The 27862-nt window shown below is 46.5% G+C and overlaps 1 protein-coding gene across 8 annotated transcripts in view; it reads left to right on the top strand.

The window, feature by feature from the left end:
* Positions 1–27862, top strand: part of LOC127395168 (uncharacterized) — a 1033854-nt gene that overhangs the window by 97494 nt on the left and 908498 nt on the right. The window contains exon 2 of one of the 8 annotated variants that reach the window (XM_051641692.1): positions 16616–16691. The exons of the other annotated variants lie outside the window; for them this stretch is intronic. The gene's annotated coding sequence lies outside the window, so the exon portion shown is untranslated. Of the gene's footprint in view, positions 1–16615; positions 16692–27862 lie in introns of those variants that run through there. 8 annotated transcript variants of the gene reach the window in all.

Genomic DNA, 27862 nt, shown 5'->3' with positions numbered 1-27862 from the left:
TAAGATTTGGGATGCTGCTGAGCAGGTACCTCAACTTGTTAAGAGCACAGATTACTATCTGTTGTTACTCTTTCACATGGGCACAAATGACACCTCAACCCGTAGCCTGGGCTGAATCAAGAAAGACTACAAAGCTCTGGGGCAACACATGAAAAATTTTGGAGCCCAAGTTATTTTTTCCTCCATTTTATCAAAGAATCATAGAATCATCCTGGTTGGAAAGGACCTTGAAGATCATCAAGTCAAACCATAAGCTAAATCCACCTACCATAACCTAATCTAAATGTTCAGTGCTTAAATCATGTCCCTAAGCACTATATCTATATTTCTTTTAAACACTTCCAGGGATGGTGAATCCACCACCTCCCTGGGCAGCCTGTTCCACTGTCCAACCACTCCTTTGGTAAATAAATTAATTCTAATATCCAGCCTAAAACTCCCCTGGTGCAACTACAGGCCATTTCCTCTTGTCCTGTCATTATTCACTTGAGAGAAGAGGCCAGCTCCCACCTCCCTACAACCTCCTTTCAGGTAGCTGTAGAGAGCAATGAGGTCTCCCCTCAGACTCCTCTTCCTCAAACTAAACAATCCCAGTTCACTCAGCCTCTCCTCATAGGGCTTGTTCTCCAGACCTTTCACCAGCTTGGTAGTACTTCTCTGGACATGCTCCAGCAACATGACATCCTTCTTGTACTGAGGGGCCCAGAAATGAACACAGTACTCAAGGTGTGGCCTCACCAATGCTGAGTACAGGGGCATGATCACTTCTCTACTCTGGCTGGCCACACTATTCCTGATGCAGGCCAGGATGCTGTTGGCCTTCTTGGCCACCTGGGCACGCTGCTGGCTCATGTTAAGTCAGCTGTCAACAAGCACCCCCAGGTCCTTCTCTACCATGGAGCTTTCCAACCACTCATCCCCAAGCCTGTACCTTTGCATGGGGTTGTTGTCCAGATAGACAATGTCCACAGCTCTTCCCTCATGCACCAGGCGGGTCACCTGATCATAGAACAAGATCAGGTTAGTCAAGCAGGACCTGCCTTTCCTGAACCCATGCTGGCTGGGCCTGATCCCATGGCTGTCCTGCACTTGCCATGTGAGTACACCCAAGATGAGCCTCTCCATGATTTTCCCTGGTACTGAGGTCAGGCTGACAGGCCTGTAGTTCCCAGGATCCTCCTTTGGGCCCTTCTTGTAGATAGGCATCACATTGGCAAGCCTCTAGTCCTCTGGGACCTCCCCTGTTATCCAGGACTGTTGATAGATGATAGAGACAGGCTTGATGATCTCCTCTGCCAGCTCTCTCAGTACCCTCGGGTGAATCCCATCTGGCCCCATAGACTTTTGAGTGTCTAGGTGCTGCACCAGGTCTCTGACTGCATCATCCTGGATTATGGGGGGGTTGTTCTTCTCTCCATCTTTATTTTCCATCTCAGGAGGCCGAATACCCTGAGGGCAGCTGGTCTGACTATTAAAGATGGAGGCAAGGAAGGCATTATCTCAGCTTTTTCTTCATCCCTGGTTGCCATGTTTCCCCCCTCATCCAATAAGGGATGGAGATTCTCCCTGGCTCTCTTTTTGCTGTTAATATATTTGTTAAACCTTTTTTTGTTGTCCTATACAGTAGTGGCCAGATCAGTTGGAAGCATGGGGGCAGCCAGAAATAAGCATATAAAACATATCAACCTCTGGCTACATAACTCGTGTCGTTGTGAAGGTTTTGGTTTTTATGACAATGGGATTTTCTTTTCTGACCATAACCTGTTAGGCAGGGACCGGCTTCATCTCTCTAGAAAAGGCAAGGAGATCTTTGGCAACAGGCTGACCAAGTTAGTGAAATGGGCTTTAAACTGAAGAACTTGGGGGGTGGGGGCCAAAATGACAATACTCAAGCCATTAAATCCAGCTGGGGAATAAGCTTGTCCAATCAGAGCAATAACAAAAGTTCCTAAACTACTTGCCATGATGAGAATCAAAAGGCCTTCCAACCTTCTAGGGTAAAAGCTGCATGCTCAACTCCCTCTCTGAAATGCCTGTACACCAATGCACACAGCATGGAGAATAAACAGGAGTTAGAGATCTGTGTGTGGTTGAAGGGCTACAATCTGATTGTAGTTACTGAGACATGCTGGGACAGCTGGCATGACTGGAATGCTGTCATGGATGGCCATATCCTTTATAGGAAAGACAGGCCAACAAGGCATGGTGGAGTTGCTCCTCTTAATGGCTGCAACACGTGACCAGTTGTCTCTAGGGAGATTTTGGGGTTTACCTCCCCATCTGTTCAGCGTCTTATTCTTTCTGTCAGTCATTTGTTCAATGGCTGAGGTGTGGAACTGAAGGGAATCAGAGATGATGTCTCCATACTGTCGTGCTTCGAAAGCCACCTCACGCACAGTTGGTCTTGCATCATCATCAAAGCACCCCATGAAGGGGAATATATAGGCATGTGCTGCTGGTACAGCCTGTGCAAACCTCCGGAACATTTGTGTGTCGAACAGAATGTCATCAGGATTTGTAAGTCCGTCTTTATCATAGATCACCTCTTGCACAGCTATTTCTCTCAAGTATGTGATAGCTTTCTCGAGAGTGGGTGTTCTGCTCCGGCGCCATTCGATGTCACCCTTGTGGGGGTATCTCTCCCTCACAGCTGAAAGAAGTCGGTCCCACAAGGTGGTAGTTCCCATCTTACTACTAAGTGCTCTATCAATACCAGCATCTCTGGTCAGGGATCCTATGAAGAGAAGGCTCTGGGGATACTTTATAGAGACCTTCCAGTACCTGAAGGGAGCCTACAGGAAAGCTGGAGAGGGACTTTTTATAAGGGCATGTAGTGAGAGGATGAGAGGGAATGGTTTCAAACTTAAAGAGGGGAGATTTAGGTTAGACATTAGGAAGAAATTGTTTAGTGTGAGGGTGGTGAGACACTGGAACAGGTTGCCCAGGGAAGTTGTGGATGCCCCCTTCCTGGAAGTGTTCAAGGCCAGGTTGGATGAGACTTTGAGCAACCTGGTCTAGTGGGAGGTGTCCCTGCCCATGACAGGGAGGTTGGAACTAGGTGATCTTTAAGGACCCTTCCAACCCAAACCATTATATGATTCTATGATTGTATAAGGGCAAGGAGTGGGTTAAAGAAGGACAATGTACTTTTGCCTGTGCTTGAGTAACTGGAGAAATGTATATATAACTGGAGGCATTATATTGCAATGCATATTAATATAGAAGAAGTTACAGTCATTAACCTCTGCTCTCTAATTAAAGGCTCAGATTAAAAGAGCTGTCAGTTTTAGCCTTTTCAGCAGTCCTACATTCACAAATACAAGGTAGAAATTTTAAAAGGACTAAAAGAAAGGTTTGCTTTTTTTCTCAGGTTATAAGAATAATGTCTCATTTGCAACACTTCCTGCCTGCAGGTTTGCACTTTCATTTGAGCTTTGAATGCAATCAGAGCCAATATGTCAATAAAACTCTTCACTTTCCTTAGCTGTACTTGTAACTAATGTCAATGTCAACTATGTCGGTGCAATGCTTGGAAAAGAATTTCTGGCTAACTTGTTCTTTTTTATAAGTTCTATGGCTGCCTGCAGGTTCATGTGGAGCCATAGCACAATGTTTGCTATTCTCTGGCTTTATTTTTATTTTTAATTTCTCAGTGTAATAAAATAGAATTTTTTCTTCAATTTACATTTCTTCTTGTTCTGATAAGTTTAACATTTTAAATTATTAAATTTAAATTTTAAACCCCACCACCCCGAGTCCTTCAGTTTAAAGCCTGCCTGTCTCAGTTTAGTGGTCAGGGCAAACCACAAACCAGAGGGCATAATTGCTCTCTATTACCCCCCCTCAACTGCAACCTATTGCCTGTACTGAAGTCTCCTTCCTTACCAGTTCTGTCTGAGTGGATGCATCAGACATCTTAGAGGCTTTCTCTGTAGGAACACTGGTTTTAGCTCTGAGGCAAGCGCCCGCCGTTTTGGCAGAGACCTAGAGAACTTCCCTGGGCTGTGGACCTACAAGTAGGTTGCAGGACCCTCCTCAGGGAACCGCCGCACCACACCCTGGTCCCTAGTGCCCCCTAGGGCCGTTTAAATCTCCCACAGTTGCTCCTGGCAATGCCCAAGATGTGTCTCTCTTGCAAGAGCTGTTGAGACCTGGCAGAGCTCCCTGCTCTTCCTAGAGTTTCCCTGCCTCTGGGAGACCCCCTGACCACCTCAATCTAGAATTCAGCCACAGAATTTACCGTTGCTGCCACTGCATTCCTCACCGAGAACAGTTTAGGTTGGAAGGGACCTTTAAAAGGTCATCACGCACACACACACCTCCCCACAATGAGCAGAGACATCTACAACTAAATCATGTTGCTCAGAGCACAGTCCTACTCGACCTTGAATGTTTCCGGGGATGGGGCATCTACCACCTACCTGGGCAACCTGCTCCAATGTTTTACCACCCTCCTCATAAAAAATTTCTTCCTTATATCTAGTCTAAATCTACCCTCTTTTAGTTTAAAACCATTACTCTGATAAATACTCTGGATCCAGTTTAAATTACTATAAAGGTTTGGGGTACTGTATCCCTTGCATCCAGTCACTGTTCATAATAAGTTGGACAGAGTATCATTTAATATTTAACATTTTAAATTGTTTACAAATTATATAGCCTCCATAAAGTGGAAAGCTTGTTCCAGGTCTGACATAATAATAGTTTTCTTGCTGCACTTTTCTACTGAAGTAAATAGACATTAACTTTCTTTTGGACCTATAAATGACACTGAAAACTCTGAAGGAACATATGATGTAGAACTTGAGCTCAAATCGAGCTCAAAGTGACTGAATAAGTAAGTTTTATTCAGTATACTGTAGTTTGCTGTCAGCAGCAGAGATATTAATACATGCAGATATCCATATTTACTCTGTGGTTTTGAGAACATAGTATGTGTGTGTTTCTGAGCAACCATCTGCGAACACTTTGGACTTGTCACTGCAGGAACTGGTCTTAAACACTTTGGTTCCTCCCCCCATCCCCATCAATGCTACACCTCCTCATACTCCTGCTGGGGTGAGATTTTTGTAACCTGTTGTCCTGGCTTGAGCCAGGATGGAGCCAATTTTATTTTTACTGATTTTTTTTCTCCTTCAGTAAGCTCTATTTTAACTAGCAGCAAGTTTTCCAGCTAGTCAACTGATAAAGCTGGAATGTTTACGTTACTGCTGAGATGCCAAGGACGCTTTGCTCTACTTGTTGAAACTGCAGCCTCAGATGCTAAAACAGAAGAGTTGCATCTGCAACCCTCCCATAGGGAGGAGTCGACTAGACGGACAGCAAAATTGACCAAAGTATTCCATTCCATATATCTACATAAGCTCGGTATAAGGTCAGGGATCACGGAAGTCAAGCCCCTTTCTTCCTGCTTCTTCTTCCCTTCTCTTCCATCCATGGCCAGCATCCAGGGAGGACTCCATCTATCCATCACCATTGATCCCTAGGCTCGTGCATTCCTGACCCTCAGCTCCTGTCTGCACTGCCACTATCTCCAGCAGTGGTCTGGGACATTTTGGAACTGCTCACAGCTAAGGAGAGCATCGTGGAAGTTGCTGGGGGTGGGGGGAGGCAATAGGGTTTTGCACATTCCTGAATACATTTGTATATCATTGCACATATTTTCTTTTATAATTTGAATTTAATGAAAGCTGTCTAGTTTAGCTTTCAATCCAGGAAGTCTCTCTCCTTCACTATCTCTCTCCTTCCCTAAAACAGGCCAAAGTTTGCCCTTTGGAAGTCCAAGGTGTGAGGGACCAGTTGTCAGGACCCATACTTGCTGGAATTGGTGTGGAACCCCCATTATAACCCCTCAAACAAAGTCTCAGTTGCACCACAAAAGGCCTGCTTGAGAGGATGGAGACAACAATGATGGCCTGCATGTGCAGCGATTGAGATAAGGACAATGATGGAGGGGGCAGAGGCCCACTCCAGCTGCTCAGTCTTATGACTCAATCATGCTTGCTCATCCTTGCAAAACAAGGAGGCCCATAAAGCAGGGGCCTGGAGTGGTGGGCTTTGGGAGCCTCACTGACACCCCATTGGCTAGCCCAATGCTGGATCCAGGACAGGTGATTTTCTGTTATCTATCTCTCTAAACTTTTCTTCGCCTACTCTCTCTCTCTCTCTCTTTGTTCCTAAAATAATTAAGTAATGCAAGGCTTAACTGTGATTTTACCTCAGGTTGTGCAGCTTAAACATATATGTATTGTGCTCTTATGATCTAAATGTCAGCCTTTATGATCGTGCAGCCCAGGATAATAATCGAAGTATCCATATTCCTTCTATAGTTTTAATTAAACGTAATTCAAATACAGACCTTGTGTGTTGTTTCACCTTAATCTGATCAAGGGGTATCGGACGGTCGAGCATTTCCTCAGACCGTGACATTTTAATCACTCTCCTTGGAAGAGCCAGGTCTAAGACAAAGGTTGGATCCAGCCGCACCTGGGCTCCTCTCTGAGAAGGAGTTTAGAAAGCAAGGGGGTCTAATCTGAATCTCCCTGGGTGGTTGCCCTACCTGGACCATGACACAAGGTGGCAGTTCTGCTGGCTGCCCCCCTTGCTCCTCCAAGAATTGAGAACTCTATCATTTCATGATCACTCTGCCCCAGACAACCTCCAGCCTTTACATCCCCCACAAGGCCTCCTCTGTTAACAAGCAGCAGGTCCAGTAGGGCACTTTCCCTAGTTGGCTCCCTCACCAGCTGTGTCAGGAAGTTGCCTTCCACACATTCCAGGAAGCTCTGGGACTCTTCCCTCTCTGCTGTGTTATATTTCCAAAAGACATCTGGGAAGTTGAAGTCCCCCACAAGAACAAGGGCTAGTGATTGTGAGACCTCTGCCAGCTGCTTACGGAATTTTTCATCAGCCTCTACATCCTGGTTGGGGGGTTGTCACCATTTGACTCAGGTTCGACAACAGTGCTCTCGATCCCCTCCCCCTCCCACCCAGGTAGGGAAGGAGAGAGAGAAAAAGAGAGAGACTTGGCTGGATTGAAAACTAAACTACACAGCTTTAATTAAACACTAATGATATAAGAAAATATATACAATTATATACAAATATGTTCAGATATGTGCAAAAGCCTCTTGCCTCCTCCCACCCCCAGCAACTCCCACAGCACTCCCCTGAGCTGGAACAGTCCCAAAAAATTCCGGACTGCTGCTGGAGAGAGCGTAGAGGGTCAGGAGATGCACAGCCTAGGTGTCAAGGGTGATGGATGGACGGAGTCCTCCCTGGATGCCGGCCATGGATGGAAGAGAAGGGAAGAAGAAGCAGGAAGGAAGTTGTCTTCTGTGATCTCTGACCTTCCTCTGAGCTTACGTAGATATATGGAATGGAATATCTCTGGCCAATTTTGCTGTCTGTCTAACTCAGCCTCCTATGGGGGATTCATAGATCTCTCCATAGTGTCTGAGCCGGCAGAGTAAAGGTGCGACCTTGAAGACCCAGCAGTTACAAAAACATTCTGCCGGAAGCCTTAGTTAGAACACACTGTGACTAGTTAAAAGAAAGCTTACTGAAGGAAAAAAAATCAGTAAAAGGAAAATTGGCTTCATCCTGGCTCAAACCAGGACATGGGTCTATAACACTCCCACCGTGATGTCTGCCTTATTGGTCTTCCCCTTCTTACCCATAAACACCCAACACTGTCATTCACAAAATAAAGTTCTAAGCATTCAAATCTATCCCTAACATAGAGGGCCACCCCACCACCTCTCCTTTCTTGCCCATCCCTTCTGAAAAGTTGGTAGCCATTAATCACAGCACTCTAGTTGTGCGAGTCTTCCCACCGTGTTTCTGTGATGGCAACTATATCATAGTTTTCCTGCTGTACAATGGTCTCCAGCTCCTGTTTGCACATTGGTGTAGATGCACTTCAGCTGGGCTAAGTGTCCTGCCACCTTTTTGGGGGGACTAGCCCTGATTCCCACCTGACCATGCTCAGACACTTCCCTAGTTACCTACTTATCACTACTCCTCATGTCTTCGCTACCACGTGGATCACCATCCCCTACCTCCATTGAGACAACAGATTGCAAGAACTTGCTAGCACTTTTACCCACAAGCAATGGCATACAACTCCCAGGCTCCTCTCCAGTAAGACTGGTTTCATCTCCATCCCTCTTCAAACCTAGTTTAAAGCTCTTCAATGAGCCCTGCTAATTCTTGTCCCAGGATCCTTCTTCCCCTTCAGGTTAGGCTTTCCCCACCTGTTGCCAGCATGCCTGGTGTCCTGTAGATGAAGCCACGATCAAAGAAACCAAAATCCCACCAGTTACACCAGTCTCGGAGCCAAGAGTTAATCTGCTGGCTCTTCCTGTTTATCTCTTCATCAATCCCTGCAACTGGTGGGATAGAGGAGAAAACCACTTGTGGATCCTTTAACCAGCCACCCCAGGGCTCTGAAGTCTCTCTTAATTGCCCTTGGACTTCTGGTAGCTATCTCATCACTGCTTACCTGAAATCAGAGGGCTGAACTAGGGTAGGGAGTTTTCTCCATATGTCCTTAATCCTGGACCCAGGGAGGCAGCTAATTTCCCTAAGAAGTGAGTCTGGCCTGCATATAGGTCCTTCCACTCCCTTTAGAAGTGAGTCACCTATGACAAGGACCCATCATTTTTTCGTAACCGAGATGGTTCTGATGCAAGGCATGGTCTGACTCTGCCTCAGTGGCACCTCCAAGTTTGGTGAGCCATCATCCTCATCACTATTTGGTTCTCCTTGCAAAGCATCATATCTATTTTGCAAGGTGTGGGAAACGGTTCTTCTCCCCCACATAAGGCTAAACAAAATGCCTTTTAAGTCAGCGACGGCCTTCTGCTGATTATACCCAGCTAAGGGACAAAAGCAGGCCTGCTGCTCAAGGACAAATGAAAGCAAAACAACAGATATGATACAAAGCAGGAAGGATGGGCAACAAGTTATGCATTGCCCACAAATTGCCCCTGAGACCAATGTTTAGTCTACAAATTAATTGGTTTATTAAGGGTTAACACAAACTGAAGGATGATGTTTAGGGAAAATATAAATGTAAATGGCTACCAGGGATATATCTATATATATATCTATATATATATCTATATATATATCTATATATATGCAGTAAGAATGTGTCCTATGCAAAATAATGCAAAAAAGTAACGCAAAAAGTACTGTGCTTTTAAGGCGTTCTCTCCGAGAGAGGGTTGAGGACCAAAGGGAGGAGGGAGGAAGCTCGACGTCAGTCCTCCTTAAGAGGTCGCGCTGTATGTGCGAGTATGACGAGAGGAGTGTGTGTGGGGGGGGTTGATGTTACCCTCAGGCGGCTTTTCCCAGACGGCTCCTTTCCTAGCGGCAGCGGCGGTTAGTGGCCCCGGCAACCGGCGGCAAACCGGGGGGAGGGCCCGGCCCCTACCCCAGGGCTCAGGACCCCGGCACGCTCAGCGCTGAGGCTCAGGCTCGACCCGGGGCAGGCAGGCAGGGTCCCAGCACCAGGCTCCGCAGCAGGGGGGGGTGTCCCAGGCAGAAAGCGTCCGAACGGGCCTCAGGGAGGAGGGAAGGGCCCACCTGCTGCACTCGCCGCCTTTTATACCCCCTGACCCACCGGTCCAGTCAGTGTCACTGTCCAGAGCCAATTAGCATCCATGAGCCCTAAGTTAGAGTGGTGACTATCGGGGCAATGTATGACTTGTCACCCATCCTTTCTGTTCCATACTACATCTGTTGTTCTGGTTTCAGTTGTCCTTGAGTAGCAAGTCTGTTTTAGTCCTTTAGCTGGGAATAATCAGGAGAGGCCTTCGCTGGCTTAAAAGGCATTTTGTTTAGACTTATGTGGGGAAGAAAAGAACAGTTTCCCACACATCCTGACAGCCAATAGCCCCCCTGGCATCGGCTCGCGACACAAGGTCACCTGAGGACCTGTGCCATGCAGGAACTTGTCGCCATTACTCCTTATCCTGTAGGCCATTGAACTCAGCCAGGCAGAGAGAGGACAGGGAATACTCTGCATCATGAACCCTGCCAGATCGTTAGGCCTGATTCAGGGAGGCTAAATCATGATACTGAAACAAAAATTTGGAGCTTCCAAACCCCCTTGCTTTCTAACACTCCTCACCCAAGTGGGAGGCTAGGTGCGGCTGGGTAAGGATTCCGAGATTAAGACCCAATAACAACAAACAAGCTGTTATTGAGCAGGCATTCTTTATTGCAGCGCTGGACAGCACTGGGGATTCTCCACCATGAGTGCTCCAACGAGTCAGTGAAACACCCCAACCAATATACACCAAAACCATGCATATTCAGTTTTATGTCAATGAGTTCCCAGAATTCTTTTACATAGTCATTTTATTTCCTGGAATTGGCTATCTTTGTAATTATGCATGCTCGAGGGTCTCCTGGGGGGGGTCTTTGTTGATTCTAGTCCTTTGTCATCTTTGTCCTGTGTCGAGGCCGGTATCGGAGGGGGGCTACCGGCTGTCAGGATGTTTCCGCGACTTCCCCCCCCAGTGTGGAGAGGTTTGTGAATGAGCCCGAGGGTCACACGTGGTGTTCGCCTCTCACAGAGGAACGGCCACTGTGGGACCGTATCTTAGAGGGTAGATTAGAATACCCTCCCACCATGCTCACAAATTGCTACTGAAACCAATGTTTAGTTTACGAATTAATCGGTTTATTAAGGGTCAACACTAATTAAGGGAACAAAGCTCAGGAGAGGTTGTCTAGGTGTATATTGGAAAAGGGATTCAAAGGTACTATGGTCTTATTAAAGGCACACTCCGAGGAGGAGTGTAAAATCAATGGAGTGAAAGGGTAGGAGTTGAGCCCGGCAGGAAAGTTAGAGTGTGTGTGTGAGTGTATGTGTGTGTGTATTTACCCTCCTTCCGTAGCGCGTGGTTCCTCGGGATGCGGCTGGCAGGCTCGGCAGGGGATCCGTGGGGGGGCCGGCTTCCCGGGAACCGGGGCGACCCCTCCCAACAGCAGCAGCTGCGGCAAGCACGGCCTTAGTCCCGAAGTAGGTGGCGAATGCAGGCTGGGCAAACTCCTACTTGGGTCCGGTTTGGTTTAGGCTGGGCAGGCAGGGTCCCCGCGGAGCGGGCACAGGCGGCCCCCCCTTCCCTCTCGGCTCCTCCGGACAGCGAGGCTGGCGTTCCAGGCAGGTCCAGGTACTGCAGCAGGGTCTCGTCCCGGTCAGGCAGAGAGCCCCGGCCTGCGGATCTTGCCCTCTTTTATAGATCAGAAATCACTGTTCGAGAAAGTACCACTGTTCAAATTAGCCAATTAGCACCGGCCAGGTACGTGCTCTGTTAGAGGCAGTCTTTAACCTATTGTCCATTTTTCTGCCAGTTATCGTAACCCTTATGCTGTTTTTCTTGCTGTGGAGTTATCTGGTAGAGCAAGAGGCCTGTTCCATTCTGCCCTTGGCTAAATCAGTAAAAAGGCGTCACTCTTGTTTTGCTGGCTTGAAAGGCATTTTGTTTAGTCTTATGTGGGGGGAGAGAAGATGGACCGTTCCCCACATCCTGTCTCTCATCCTGGTCCTGTCTCCAGTCTCCCGCTGGTAGATTGCACAGGTGGGTCTGTTGTCTGTAGGCCCCACAGGTCTTAGAAAACTTGATGTTATCACAACCTGCAGGATGCTTGGCATAATTGACCGACAGTTTCACAAAGCACATTGTTTTAAAAGTAACCCTTAGTATAGCAAATTAATTATTTTAGTAATTTTTTATTAGGCTATATTTCTATTGAATCTACTAACAAGTATCCTATGACTATCACCACGAGGTCTGGAGCAAGCTGCTCCAGCGTGGACTTCCCACAGAGTCACTGGCTGCTTTGGGAACAGTCACCTCCCCTGGCACCGGGGTCTTCCACTACTGCAAAATCCAAGTCCACTGGGCAGCAAATCTAAGTCCACTAGCAGCAAAATCCAAGTCCACTGACCAAGTTCACCCCTCCTGGCGCCTTCAGAGAATGTTCCACCACATTCCTCCATGAATGCAGGGGGACAGCCTGACATCTTGCCATAGGGTGCAGGGAAACTTCTGCTTGGGCACCTTCTTCCCCTTCTTCCTCACCAACCACCCGGAATCTTCACCCCAACACTGCCTTTCACCTCTCCAGCTCAGCTCTTCTTACACTGCTCTCTCTGCTCAGGTCTCGTTTCAGTTCTTTCGTATGTTCATTGCAGAGGTGCATCTATTGTCTCTCTAATGGCTCCTTGTATCGCTGGTTTTGGAGCAGGGGCAGCTTCTCAGCTTCTTACCGGAGCCAGCCCTGGGGCCCTTCCCCCACTACCAAAGAACCTGCCAAACCAAACCAGCACAGAGTTCTTGAACTCGACCAAATTCCTGAGTGTGGCCATGAGAGTTCACGGAATGCTGTCAGACGGACAGTGTAGTGTTAGTAGTGCTTCTGTAATCATGAGAGTCCAAATAGAGGTATTGGGTGCAACCGGACCCAAGCCACCCCCAGCCCCTCTGATATCTGAGGACAAGCTGGAACACAAGGGGGTTTATTTTCTGCCAAATTACTTTGCCCCTTAATGCAACACTGAGTCCAGATTCCCATGGATGGCTTTTCAGAGTAATTTTGTTGCTCATTTACATTGAATATTCCTTTTAATGTCAACTGATCATCTCATTAGTTCCCATAATAGATAAGGCATCTCTGCCCTTAAATTTGAAAGCAGTAGCTTGTACCTCTCAAAACCCTGTATCGGTTTACTTCCCTTAACTAAAATCATATAGGCTCTTCCTCTTATCTTAGGCATTTCAACTGTGCCTGTTCAGAAAAGGACAGCTACTGTACTCTTTCACTGTTTGCATTGGAGCTGATGATAGTGAAAATGAAAGTATAAAATACTTGATTAAAGCTGAAGGTAGGACTACATCTTGGTGATGCTCAGAACAATTGAAAGTGTCAGGCTATCCAACTTTAAACTTGCAGTGGTCAAGAGCATCAAAATCAGCTTTGTGCTGGCAGTAGTATGACAGAAGCTAATACAAGCCTGTAATGCTCAGTATATAATTGGATTTTGTTATTGATTGTGTGAGAAACGTTTGTCGCGCCAATGAACAGGCCCACACAGATCCTTCAGCGAAGCACAGTTTATTTACATCCTTGCAAGAATGGGTGACCTAAGCAAGTAGGCACACCTATAGCAAGGTGAATAGTGGTTTATATTCCCTATTCCCGACGCAAAATTCCCTCCCCTGTTTCCCCACTGGCTGAGTACTCCAGGGTTTACAGCCTATCCGACGCTTCAAATTATCCTATAAGTTTCCCGCCCCTGTTTACACATTCCATTCTAGCAGTTTACTTTTTACCTTTTAAGGTAAAATTTTGACCTTTCTTGCCCCCTTGGCTGCCTTCCCAATTAACAATCTACTGGTGTCATCCTGCCCTGAGGAGCAACATAGAAGTAGCTTTGTTCGGCCTTATCTTGGGCCATAAATCCTTCTCCATGTTCAGATCCCCCAGATGGAGCCCAATTAAGTCCCTCAGTTTCTTGGCCCATAAACCACTCCAGGTGTCATTGGAATGTGTAGATATCTCACTTATCTCAAACAAACAATTATATTCCTAACACTAAAATATATATCTCAAACAAACTATATATTCCTATATGTGGTCCTAATATAAATGTGGTCAAACAAACTATATGTTCCTAACACTAGAATATATATATATGTGAACCAAACCAAACACTACATTTCTAACACTAGAATGCAAAATCAACACTACCATTCATTTCTAACAATTGTATTCAACTTACTGTGGTACATAGTGCTAAAGCAAGAATTTAAAACTACATGAGTTTTGGAGTATGCTTATACCTTTCTTTTTTGGAGTGCAATGGGAGTCCAAGCAGTTCTAGACTGTCAGAATTGTACAAGTGATGGAAGATGTCAGAAGGTTAGTAGATGGTAGCCCAATCAGCTATACACTGGGCATTGCAAACACACATGCAGGGTTAAAACAGTATATCCTAACTTGCCTTTTTGAATTGTGACAAATAGGGAACCATGGTCAACAACAGCATTGCTGTTTCTTTAAACAAAAATTTGAAAGGCTCCAATAGACATTTAATCATGCTTAATTTTATGAAGAAGTTTTAGAGAAGAATTTGCAGTTATTTAGATTAATGTCTAGTTTCTGCTTAAATTTAGTTCTCTGCAAAAACTGTCTCAGTTGGCAGTGGTAAAGTTATGTCAAGCTAAGGTAAAACTTTTCAAGAAATTAGCTGTTATATGCCTTTACTGAGAGTCTCTGTCACAGTTTGACTCAGGATCGGATTGAAAATTAAACTACACAGCTTCAATTAAATACTAATGATAAAAGAAAATATGTTGTCACCGTTTGACTCAGATCCGACAACAATTAAAAGTTAAAAGAAAGCTTACTGAAGGAAAAAAAAAATCAGTGAAAAGAAAAATTGGCTTAATCCTGGCTCAAACCAGGACATATGTACAAATGTGTTCAGGAATGTGCAAACCCCTATCACCTCCCCCCACCCCCAGCAACTCCCACAGCACTCTCCATAGCTGTGAACAGTCCCAAAACGTCCCAGCCTGCTGCTGGAGAAAGCGGAGAGTTATGAGGGTCAGGAGATGCACAGCCTAGGGGGTCAACAGTGATGAATGGACGGAGTCCTCACCGGACGCTGGCCATAGATGGAAGAGAAGGGAAGAAGAAGCAGGAAGTTGTCTTCTGTGATCTCTGACCTTCTTCTTTGCTTGTCGCGAGCCGGTACCGGGGGGCTACCGGCTGTCAGGATACTTTTGCGACTCCCCCTCTCAATGTGGAGGGGTTTGTGAATGAGCCCGAGGGTCACACGCGGCGCTGCCTCTCACGGAGCAACGGCCGCCGCGGGACCGTATTTCCGGGTGGTAGCTAGAAAGCACCCCCACCCCACCACGCTCAGAAATTGCCTCTAAAGCCAAGATTTACTCCACAAACTAATAGGTTTATTAAGGGTTAACACAAACCGAGGGATGATGCTTAGGGACAATGCAGGTGTGAATGGCTACCAGGGATATCAATATGTATGTAATGAGCAAGTGTCCTTTAGGGAGGCAATGCAAAGGTGCTTTTAAGGGAGAGGATTAAGGACCAAAGGGAGGAGGGAGGAGGGAAGGAAACCCGACGCCGGTCCTCCTTAAGAGGTCGCGCTGTGTGTGCAAGTATGAGGAAAGGAATGTGTGTGTGTGTGTGTGTGTGTGTGTGTGTGAGGTGATGTTACCCTCCGGCGGCTTGTCCAGCGTCGGTCGGTGGCCGGAAGGCAGGACGGCAGGTCCGTGGTGTCGGAGGGGCAGCCTCTCGGCAGCGGGTGCAGCGGCCGTTGGTTTCCTCTCCAGCGGCAGCAACACGGGGAGGGGGCTCCGGCCCCGACCCCAGGGCTCGGGACCCCGGCACGCTCGGCGCTGAGGCTCAGGCTGGACCCGGGGCAGGCAGGCAGGCAGGGTCCCAGCACCAGTGTCCGCAGCAGGGGGGTGTCCCACGCAGAAAGCGTCCGAACGGGCCTCAGGGAGGAGGGAAGGGCCCACCTGCTGCCCTCGCCACCTTTTATACCCCTTGACCCACCGGTCCAGTCAGTGTCACTGCCCAGAGCCAATGAGCGTCCATGAGCCCCACTTCAAGGCGGTGACTGCCAGGGGCACAGGATGGCTTGTCGTCCATCCTTTCTGTCCCGGACCACAGCTGTTGTTTCGGGTTCAGTTGTCCTTGAGAAGCAAGTCTGTTTTAGTTCGTTCGCTGGGGATAATCAGGAGAGGCCTTCGCTGGCTTAAAAGGCATTTTGTTTAGACTTATGTGGGGAAGAAAAGAACAGTTTCCTACATCTCACCCCGTGGCTTTTAAGGCAGCAAGGTGTAAAGTTAAGTTTTATGTGCATAAATGTATATTATATCTGGATTCCTGCCCAAATCCTTCTCCTCCACATTTGATCCTCACCCTCCGTGGGTGTTGACTGGAATACACATATGTATGAACAAGGGAACAATTCCCATATAGTATAAGTATATACAATCACATGTCTAACAATCTAACATATCTTCAAAAGCTCTATGATCACTAATTATTACTAGTTTTAACAAATAAGTTATACACACATTGAAAACACTTAGATTTACCAATCATCTAGTCTAAACCGCATTCTTATCAACATGTCAAACTCTTGTTATTTTTGGCAGTCATCAGATTGTTCAATGGTTATTATTGAACCAGAAGAGAGCATTTCTATTATCATTCACCCTTGAATCCCAGCTGCAGTATCAGACTCGATCACTGGGAATCTTGAGTGAAGTCGTCTTGCTCGAGCACAGTTCATTCAGGAAGGACATAACGCTGGCTACACATGGGTACAAGACTAGGAATAGAATAATTGCAGTTATTATAACACAAACTCAATTTTCAATTCTATTGGGAAAAAAAAAAAAGAAAAATAGATTATTTAGGTGTCCTGGTTTGAGCCAGGATTAAGCCAATTTTTCTTTTCACTGATTTTTTTTTCCTTCAGTAAGCTTTCTTGTAACTAGCAACTGTGTGTTCTGCTAGGCTGATAAGACAGTGGAATGTTTTTCTAACTACTGAGGCTTCAAGGTTACACCTTCACTCCGCCGGCTCAGACACTATGGGGAGATCTCTGACCCCCCCGTGGGAGGCTGAGTTAGACAGACAGCAAAATTGGCCAAAGATATTCCATTCCATATATCTATGTAAGCTCAGAGGAAGGACAGAGATCTTAGAAGACAGCTTCTTCCTTCTTCTCGCTCTCTCTTCCGTCCATGGCCGGCGTCCGGGGAGGACTCTGCTCATCCATCACCGCCGACCCTTAGGCTCGAGCTCTCCTGACCCTCATCACTCTCCGCTTTCTCCAGCAGCGGCTCCGGGATTTCTCGGGACTCTTGCCAGTTCAGGGGAGTGCTGTGGGAGTTGCTGGGGGTGGGGGGAGGCGAGAGGCTTTTGCCCATATCTGAATATATCTGTATATAATTGTATATATTTTTCTTGTGTGATTCATTAGTGTTTTAATTAAAGCTGTGTAGTTTAGTTTTCAATCCAGCCAAGTCTCTCTCCTGTTCTCTCTCTCCTTCCCTGACTGGGTGGGGGGGGGAGGGGATCGAGAGCATTGTTGTCGGACCTGAGTCAAACGGTGACATTAGGGAATTCCCAAACTTAAATCAAGTTCTTGTCACTTCAGTGAGGTTTGTAATAATGTTTTGAATTATTTCCATCCAAGATAATATATTGCAAACAGCAACTCAAGGCAAGTACAGAAGGAGACAATATTACAGAGCACCTTGTTTAGGCCATGGGGTGATCAGTCCCACAGCGGTCACAAAGTGACTCCTCTGGAGTCCAGTAGCAGGTTGATCAGGCCTGGTACTGTCACCAGGATGTCTCTGGCTCTTTAAGCTGTCATGCTTTGCAAGATATTGATTAACATCATTAGACATAAATACACAGAGATACAAACATACATACAAAACTGAAACACCGATTTACTCAACATGAATTATCCACCTTGTACTGATTTTGTGTTGCTTGTCATTTAAATCAGATGCAACCCATGTATTTGAATTCACCGGTGTTTGTAAGGTGAGCTTGACCTTACCAATGTGTGGCAAATTTGCCAGGACAATTTGTCCAGGATGGAGAGGAGTTTTAGATTGCTTAAAAGACCTTTTATTTTTTCTGTGATCTTGAGTGGGTAACTCAGGGAAAAAGGCATTCAGGTGGGGGCACCCATTCACCCCCCACCTATTATTTATAGTAGTGATTGCATACCTTAACCTTTCATCCCATTTCGAGTCCTGTGGGCGAATAAGGCTTTTAATTAACCCATTAGTGCGTTCCACTATTGCATTGGCTTGTGGGTAGTATGGGACATGAAATGTCCATTGAATACCTTCCCTCTTAGCCCACTGTTGTACAAGGTGTGAGGTGAAGTGAGTTCCATTGTCAGATTGGATATTTGTGGGTTTAGGTAGAATTCCAAAGACCTTTTCTAAGAAGCACACCGTGTTTTCACCATTTGCCTTAGAAACAGCTTCAGCACAGGTCAATCCTGACACCACTTCCACAATCACAATGACATATTGTTTGTTTCCTGATCTTCGGAAGGGACCGATGTAGTCCACCTGCCATGTGGACCACAAGGGTTTTCCTTCCCTGATATGCAGAGTGTCAGTTGTTAGGGGATGTTCCCCAAGTCTGATTTTGCAAAGATCACATGAGGAGATGACTGTTTTGCATTGCTCACGGGTAACAGGCCATCCCCGGGCTTGTGCCTCTTTGTATAGATCAAGGATTCCTGAATGGCCCCTCTTACAGTGAAGCCATTCGAGCAATCTTTTCCATTCCTGATTTTCTCCTTCTGTGATAGCTAATCGGATTTCCTTCACATCAATCCTAGCTAGCTCATCAACATAGTTATTCCACTTACTGGCTTCATCTTTTAGAGCAGCTTGGTGTGAAGGTACCCATCCTACATGAAAATTAGGATTCTTTTTGGCAATTTTCAGAATTTGTTGCCACTTCTCTTTATGCCAGACAGGCACTCCGTTAATTTCCCAATTGTTACTTTCCCAGAAAGTAATCCATTCCACACAGCCTTTAAAAACCGCAAAGGAGTCTATGTAAATGTACAGTGTCCTTGGAGGCTTTTTCTTTTAGGAAAACATTAAGAACAGCATCCAATTCTCCCACTTGGGCACTGCCCTTATCTTGGTTTATGATTTGTTCGCCTGTGGCAGGTTTAACTGCAGCAGATTTGAACAACCAAGTTTTCCCTTCTCTTCGGGATGAAGCATCTGTGAACCAAGCATTAACCAGTTCACTTCTATATTCTGGGGCTTCTTTGATAGGACTGGGAACTTTCATTATCAGATCCTTTTCATTTGTAGATTCAATTTGTTCCTGGATTTTCAATTGTTTATCTAGGCCTTCTTCAAGTTGGAACAGTCCAGAATAGTACTCAATTTGACTATACCATTTTCTGATTGTACCCTTTTGGGATATTCCTTCTGGAGGGGCCTTTCCAGACAGTACTTGGTTAACTACCTTGAAAGGGCCTTGAAGAATTACGTTTTTTTTTTTAATGATCTTGCTGATTTCTTTCAGTGCTGTACACACTGTTAGCAATCCCTTTTCCAGAATAGAATATCATTTTTCTGAATCTTTCAATGACTGAGAGTAAAAGCCAATTGGTCGAGTACTCCCAGTAGGTCCCTGTTGCCAAAAATGATATGATAAGGCACTGGTTGAAAACCCCCACTCTATTATTATTGGATCCTCCGGGTGAAGGGGCCCCAGAGTTTGGTATGTCTGCGCCTCCAATAACAACAGTTCAAGGGCCTCATCATGAGATTGATCCCATTCCCAGTGACGATTTTTCTTTAATAGATCAAAAAGAGGACGTGCTATGATGGATAGGTCTGGGATATGCTTTCTCCAATACTGGAAGGTTCCTAGTATTCCTTGTAGTTCTTTCTTATTGGTGGGTGCCTTTATCTCTCCTAAGTAAGATAAAGTATCGGAAGGAATATTCCAGGTCCCCCCTTTCCATCTTATTCCCAGAAATTTTGCCTCTTGGGATGGAGGTTGCTTTTTCTCTTCAGGGATTTCTATTTGCATATCGGTTAGATGCTTGATGATAGCATCATAAACTGCTTTTACCTCCCCCTCACTCTGGCCCCCTACCAGCACATCATCTATGTATTGATAGATTTTTACCTTGGAATTATTTCTGATTTCTGGAATGTTTTCCAGTTCACACGCAAGCGCGTGATGAGCTAGTGTGGGTGAGTGTTTATATCCCTGGGGCAACCTTGTGAAAGTGTACTGCACCCCATCCCAAGTGAAGGCAAAATACTTCTGGTCCTCAGGATCAATAGGGATTTGGAAGAACATATCCTTTATGTCCAGGGAGGCCAGCACTGGGTGTGCTGCTTCCTGGATCTCTAACACCAGATCAGCAATGTTAGGTACAGCAGCTGTGAGTGCATCTGTATTAGCATTCAATTTCCTGTAGTCGACTGTCATTCTTCATTTACCATTGGGTTTTCTTACAGGCCAAATTGGGGAGTTAAATGGTGAATGACAGGGCACAATAATGCCCTTTTGTTTTAGATCAGAAATTACTTCTTTGATGCCTTCCTTAGCAGCAACAGGAATGGAATACTGTTTAATATTTGTGATCCTGCTTTGTGGTAGACGGGGAGCACGTTGTAGCAACCTCAGCTTTAGTGTGGGTGTGCCAAAATTCTAGTAGCGACCGTTCTCATCTCTCCACGCTTGGCCCAAGAGAACATCCATTCCTAACAAATTGTAAGGAATGTCACCCACAATCATTTCAGTCCGAATCGGTTCTTCCTCTCCTGGTAGATTTAAGGTGACTTTAGCTGTTTTTTGTAAAGCAGAGTTACCAAATGCTCCACTTACATATATGGGCTTTTTAGCTGGTTTAATACCACATTGTTCAGCTACATCAGTTTTTAGCGTGGAAATATGTGCTCCTGTGTCCACCACAAATGTTACAGGATAGCGTCTTGGCCCAACAGCACAAGTAAGCTCCAAGTCCCCATTTTTGTTTTGAACTAATCGTAGTACATTCTGCCAATCTTTTGGAGGGTTGGGAGCTTTAGGGCCTGGTTGCTTGTCATTTTCCTGTTGATCATTTTCATTTCCTATGTCAAAATTTTGGTTTTCCTCTCCCCCCCCTGTCTCTTTGTCTTTCTTTTTGATTTCTTTTTCTTGGCAGAAGGAGGGCTATTTAGTTTCCCGACTTGTTGGGTTTTTCCCTGGATCTGTCTCTTGAATTAGACCTTGAGCTGGGCCGTGTAGGCCAACTTTCTACCAGGTCTTTCAGAAGCTGATAAGAATAATCCTGAGACAAAAGCTTCGATGGGATACCTTTATGCCTGGCTTCCTCCTTAAGCGTAGCGTAGGGCCCTTTGTCATCACCTAGAGATGAAGCACTTTTGTTTTCAGGGTACTGGCTTTTATGGGTGATGTTTGGCTTTCTGTTGTTTCTAGATCTATCCACGACTGTCCAGTCACCCCGTGATTTCTCCCGCTGCTTAGGAGGATCCCAGGGTGACCTGGCAGCCACATCAGCATAGGAGGATCGAATCTTTTGTCTGGCTGCAGAAGGCTTGGGAACATCTTCAGAATCAGATGTATCCTCATATTCCTTGCTGTATTTTATCAATTCTTTGGCCAAATCAGACCATGTAAATCCTCGCAGATCTCCGTTTTCGATGTTAAGTTTGATTTTCATGGCTGCCTCTTTAAGTAACAGAGGGAGCCCCCTGATTAAGGCCTTCATTCTGTCTGGTTTCACTCGAAGATTCATAGGACTTTCTTGATCTGGTACTAAATCATGGTCATAAATCATTTGAATTGCAGCAGCCTTTTGGACATTGTCCAAAATGTTAGAATAGCCCCCCCGCAGGGTCCTCGGCTCTCCTCTGCTAAGGGGATCAATCGATCCAACAAAGAAAGCTGCTCGCTGGGTTAGGGACCAGGGGTGTCCCCCTTCTCCAGTCGTTAGAATAATTCCAGATCCCCAGAACCCTCTAGCTTCTTGTTCACTTAATCTGATCTCGTCTCCTCCTGTGAGGGACACTCTCATTACATATTCAGCTTCTGTCTCAGATGGGCGCCTGCTGTATTGTTTTCTAATTTGTGCCAATTCTAATGGTGTGTAAGCTATTTCCTTGACTACCTTCTCTTTCTTCCTACCAGTATCTTCATCAAAAGCAAAAGTCGTTCTCATAACCGGGCGCAGTTGTTTATGCTCTATTCTCTCCTCCTCCTCATCCTCAGAACCGGTATAGCGAGAAGGTAAATTAGTTGGGACTTTGTCCCTATTTGTGGGAAGTCGGTGGACATATTCCTCCAATTCACCAATCCTTCGAATGCTATGGTGAATATCCATCTCCAAATCACTAAACCTATTGTCCATAATCGTGGAAACTTTATGGACATTTATCTCCAAATTGCTAATTCTTTGAGTGTTATGTGTCATGAAGTCCTTAACTGCCTCGTGTACTATCCTAAAATCTGCCCTTAGTCCCTCCTCCTGCTCCCTGGAGAGGGGGGGCTGCAGCTGTGCGGGGGCTTGCTGCTCTTGCGGCTGTGGCTTTGATTCCAAAATCGGGCGCTGCTTTTCCGTCTCGAAATGAAAACTCACACTTTTCCTATCTGATTGCTCAGAGTTTACGGGCTTACATTTCTTTAGTGTGTTAAAGTCATCCAAGACCTCAGTATCCTGACTACCAGAACCTGAGGAATCCTCGCAATTAGCAAGTTCCCCCCATTTATCACCTAAGTGAGACAGGGTGGCACCAGTTCTCTCCTTTCCCTGCTTTCTTAACCCTTCAATTCTTTGCTGCAACTTTATATTCTCTTGCTGTAATCCTTCAATCTCTTGCTGCAACCATTCAATCTCTTGCTGCAACTCTTCGGGTTTTTGCTGCAACCCTTCAATTCTTTGCTGCAACTCTTTATTCTCTCGCTGTAACCCTTCAGTTCTTTGCTGTAATCCCTCCTTTGCTTGCTGCACAACCATGGCCAGAATAAAGAAATTTCGGGCATTGATGAAATCAAGCCCGTGTTTCTTAATCTCCTTTTTAAGCTCTTTAGACAGAGGAGTACCATCTTCCAAAGTCATGATGTAATTTGCGAGTCTACTGAGGTCTCCCCCCATGTAGGCATCGTAAATCAGTTTGTACTGCTCCCTCTGTATAGCGTACCCGCGCCTCTTAAGGTGCTCCCAGAAGGGACGCACAAATGCACATTTCTGCAATTCCTCCTCAAAACTAGAGGGAGATAAAAATGGCACCTCCTGAACTTCAGTGCTTTCCTCACTAATCTCATTTTCTACATTTTCTGCACCAGCACTTACAGCATCTGCATCACCTATATCCCCCTTGGTAGCCATTTTCTTTTATATAATTATTTTTTTTTCTTTTTTTTTTTTTTTAACTAGTTAAGCAATTTCAGAGCGTGGGGGGCTTCTAACGACCCCCGTTATCCCACTTCGACACCAGATGTCGCGAGCCGGTACCGGGGGCTACCGGCTGTCAGGATACTTTTGCGACTCCCCCTCTCAATGTGGAGGGGTTTGTGAATGAGCCCGAGGGTCACACGCGGCGCTGCCTCTCACGGAGCAACGGCCGCCGCGGGACCGTATTTCCGGGTGGTAGTTAGAAAGCACCCCCACCCCACCACGCTCAGAAATTGCCTCTAAAGCCAAGATTTACTCCACAAACTAATAGGTTTATTAAGGGTTAACACAAACCGAGGGATGATGCTTAGGGACAATGCAGGTGTGAATGGCTACCAGGGATATCAATATGTATGTGGTGAGAAAGTGTCTTTTAGGGAGGCAATGCAAAGGTGCTTTTAAGGGAGAGGATTAAGGACCAAAGGGAGGAGGGAGGAGGGAAGGAAACCCGACGCCGGTCCTCCTTAAGAGGTCGCGCTGTGTGTGCAAGTATGAGGAAAGGAATGTGTGTGTGTGTGTGTGTGTGTGTGTGTGTGTGAGGTGATGTTACCCTCCGGCGACTTGTCCAGCGTCGGTCGGTGGCCGGAAGGCAGGACGGCAGGTCCGTGGTGTCGGAGGGGCAGCCTCTCGGCAGCGGGTGCAGCGGCCGTTGGTTTCCTCTCCAGCGGCAGCAACACGGGGAGGGGGCTCCGGCCCCGACCCCAGGGCTCGGGACCCCGGCACGCTCGGCGCTGAGGCTCAGGCTGGACCCGGGGCAGGCAGGCAGGCAGGGTCCCAGCACCAGTGTCCGCAGCAGGGGGGTGTCCCACGCAGAAAGCGTCCGAACGGGCCTCAGGGAGGAGGGAAGGGCCCACCTGCTGCCCTCGCCACCTTTTATACCCCTTGACCCACCGGTCCAGTCAGTGTCACTGTCCAGAGCCAATGAGCGTCCATGAGCCCCACTTCAAGGCGGTGACTGCCAGGGGCACAGGATGGCTTGTTGTCCATCCTTTCTGTCCTGGACCACAGCTGTTGTTTTGGGTTCAGTTGTCCTTGAGAAGCAAGTCTGTTTTAGTTCGTTCGCTGGGGATAATCAGGAGAGGCCTTCGCTGGCTTAAAAGACATTTTGTTTAGACTTATGTGGGGAAGAAAAGAACAGTTTCCCACAGTAGATATATGGAATGGAATGTCTCTGGCCAATTTTGTTGTCTGTCTAATTCAGCCTCCTACGGGGGGGTCATAGATCTTCCAGTAGTGCCTGAGCCAACAGAGCAAAAAAGTGACCTTGGAGTCCCGGCAATAACAAAAACATTCCTCTTCTCAAGTCTTGTTCTTTGGAGTCTGGATGGGACATTATAGGAATGCATTCAAGTGCCCTTTTCTTCTGTACTTGGTGCAAAACAATTCTGTAGGCCCCTGTTATTGAGCTGTGTGTCTCTCTTCCTTGCTTATTTTGAATGTGTTCTGTGATTCCCAGATCTTCCAGAATATTTTTCACTTCAATTTCTTCCTCTTTGAGTGTTTGCTTTTGTGTTTTTTGTTGTTGTTGGGGTTTTTGGGGTTTTTTTTGTGTTTGTTTGTTTTTTTTCCAAACTGGGGGGGTGCTTGAGCCATGGGGCAAGATGTGTTAACTCCTCAAATTGCAGAGACTAAATTTTCTTATAATAGCTGCCACCTATAGAAAATGTTTCTGACTGCTTTAAAGGCTATTCCAAAACTAAGCATTTATTTGTGACTGTCGCGAGCCGGTACCGGGGGACTACCGGCTGTCAGGATACTTTTGCCACTCCCCCTCCCGATGTGGAGGGGTTTGTGAATGAGCCCGAGGGTCACACGCGGCGCTGCCTCTCACGGAGCAACGGCCGCCGCGGGACCGTATTTCCGGGTGGTAGTTAGAAAGCACCCCCACCCCACCACGCTCAGAAATTGCCTCTAAAGCCAAGATTTACTCCACAGACTAATTGATTTATTAAGGGTTAACACAAACCGAGGGATGATGTTTAGGGACAATGCAGGTGTGAATGGCTACCAGGGATATCAATATGTATGTAGTGAGAAAGTGTCCTTTAGGGAGGCAATGTGGGGAAGAAAAGAACAGTTTTCCACAGGTGCTTTTAAGGGAGAGGATTAAGGACCAAAGGGAGGAGGGGAGGAGGGAAGGAAACCCGACGCCGGTCCTCCTTAAGAGGTCGCGCTGTGTGCGAGTATGAGGAAAGGAATGTGTGTGTTTGTGTGTGTCCCACGCAGAAAGTGTCCGAACGGGCCTCAGGGAGGAGGGAAGGGCCCACCTGCTGCCCTCAGCACCTTTTATACCCCCTGACCCACCGGTCCAGTCAGTGTCACTGTCCAGAGCCAATGAGCGTCCATGAGCCCCACTTTAAGGCGGTGACTGCCAGGGGCACAGGATGGCTTGTCACCCATCCTTTCTGTCCCGGACCACAGCTGTTGTTTTGGGTTCAGTTGTCCTTGAGAAGCAAGTCTGTTTTACTTCGTTAGCTGGGGATAATCAGGAGAGGCCTTCGCTGGCTTAAAAGGCATTTTGTTTAGACTTATGTGGGGAAGAAAAGAACAGTTTCCCACAGTAACTCTGCCTATAGATTCATACAACAATAAAAAAAGGCATGTACAACCTACGTGTGCACTTAAAAGTTCAGATAGCATCTTTCTTCACAAAGAGTTCCATTTGTATATGTACAGAACTAGGGTGCTCAGCACACAGGTGACACACACAATGCTGCCTTCCTTTGGATAGGGATTGAATTCTAAGCTTCACTTGAGAAATTCCCACTTCCTACTTCTCCTGATTCGATAGAAGCCAATTCTCTTTCCCAGGGTTAATTCTTTCACCATTTTGTCATTCTGAGACATAGCCTGCATTAGATTCTCAAATGGGGTCAGCCTGTGCTGCCTGCCCTCTTCATCTCATGAACTTAGATAAGGACAAGACTATTAGAACATTAATGTCCTTCAAAGTAGCACAAAGAGGAACAAGCTAGATAAAAATAAATATAATGAGACAGGTGTTACTGTAACATGTTAAAGGAACAGCTTCAGTCAGTATTAATTTGATTTTGTATTCCAGTGTCTGCTTGGCACTGCAAAATGAGGTGCTCTGTGCCATTTCAGCGCAGTCACCGAGGCGGAGGGATCGCGGCTGATCGCGTCGCTGGACTCTTTGCCGAGGCGGCGAAACCGCGGCAACCGCAACAAGCGCAGAGAGAGGAAGTCTGTCTCCTTGCCCTGAGCTGGAAGTGACGTCTTCTGACCAATAGGGGACGGCTCTGCCTCAGCGTAGGCGGAGACCAGGCTGACAGCGGCCCAGCCCCCGTCACTTACAAGTGCAGCCCTTAAGGAGCGCGGCCAACAGGAAGGGCAAAGAGAGTGTGGTACATTGAAAGGGCATGGCGCAGCAGTTGGCGCGGGCATCTCGCGCTGGCAAGGCGTGCAAGGGGGGCGCAGCCCACTTCTTGGCTTCAGAGGTTTCTTAACTAGTGGTCGTTGCCTTCCCAGAAGAGTGTTAGTTATGGTTTTCACTCGGGCGAAAGCTGTTGCCAGGAGGACTGTGGCAACCCAGACGGAGGTCCCACACGGACATACTGCTGTCCAGGTCTCTGGTTGCAGGGAGCGCCTAAGCCTGTCGTTCCTACCAGAGGATAGCAGAGAGACTAGCTGTGTGAGGTGCAAGCAGATAAATGATCTACCCAGCATGGTTGCAGAGCTGAAGGAGGAGGTGGAGAGGCTAAAGAGTATCAGGAAGTGTGAGAGGGAGATAGACTGTTGGTATTGATAGTCATAGGATGCTCATTAGTAGATTCAATAGAAATATAGCCTAATAAAAATTTACTAAAATAATTAATTTGCTATACTAAGGGTTACTTTTAAAACAATGTGCTTTGTGAAACTGTCGGTCAATTATGCCAAGCATCCTGCAGGTTGTGATAACATCAAGTTTTCTAAGACCTGTGGGGCCTACAGACAACAGATCCACCTGTGCAATCTACCAGCGGGAGACTGGAGACAGGACCAGGATGAGAGACAGGACAAAGATGACAAAGGACTAGAATCAACAAAGACCCCCACAGGAGACCCTCGAGCATGCATAATTACAAAGATAGCCAATTCCAGGAAATAAAATGACTATGTAAAAGAATTCTGGGAACTCGTTGACATAAAATATGAATATGCATGTTTTTGGTGTATATTAGTTGGGGTGTTTTGTTAACTTGTTGGAGCACTTATGGTAGAGAATCCCCAGTGCTGCCCAGCGCTGCAATAAAGAATGCCTGCTCGATAACAGCTTGTTTGTTGTTATTGGGTCTTAATCTCGGAATCCTTACCCAGCCGCACCTAGCCTCCCACTTGGGTGAGGAGTGTTAGAAAGCAAGGGCATTTGGAAGCTCCGAACTTTTGTTTCAGTGGGAAGGACTCATGAAGGGGAGGTTCGTGGAGGACGCTCTCCCATGGGAGGGACCTCGTGGGGAAGCAGGGGAGGACTGTAAGGAATCCTTCTTCCTGCGGAGGAAGGAGCAGCAGGAACCACCAACCTGTGAACTGACTCTAAACCCCATCCCGTGTCCCTCTTTGCCACTGGGGGGAAGGAGGTAGATAAATCGGGAACAAAGTAATTTGGGCCCAGGAAGAAGGGAGGGGTGGGGGTAATGTATGTAAGCACTGCTCTTTGTGTTGTCTGTGTCCCATGTGCATTTGATTAGTGTGAATTATTTTTTTTCCCCAAGTTGAGTCTGTTTTGCCCATGTCCTTAATCAGTGAAGAACACTCCTTGTCCTTTGTCTCGACCCATGAGCTTCTAGTTGGCCTTTGTCTTCCCCATCCTACAGTGTGCGTGTG

Source organism: Apus apus, chromosome W, assembly GCF_020740795.1.
Source record: "Apus apus isolate bApuApu2 chromosome W, bApuApu2.pri.cur, whole genome shotgun sequence".
NCBI lineage: Eukaryota > Metazoa > Chordata > Aves > Apodiformes > Apodidae > Apus > Apus apus.
The sequence above is the reverse complement of the archived record's forward strand: the minus strand, read 5'-3'. Positions and strand labels throughout refer to the sequence as shown.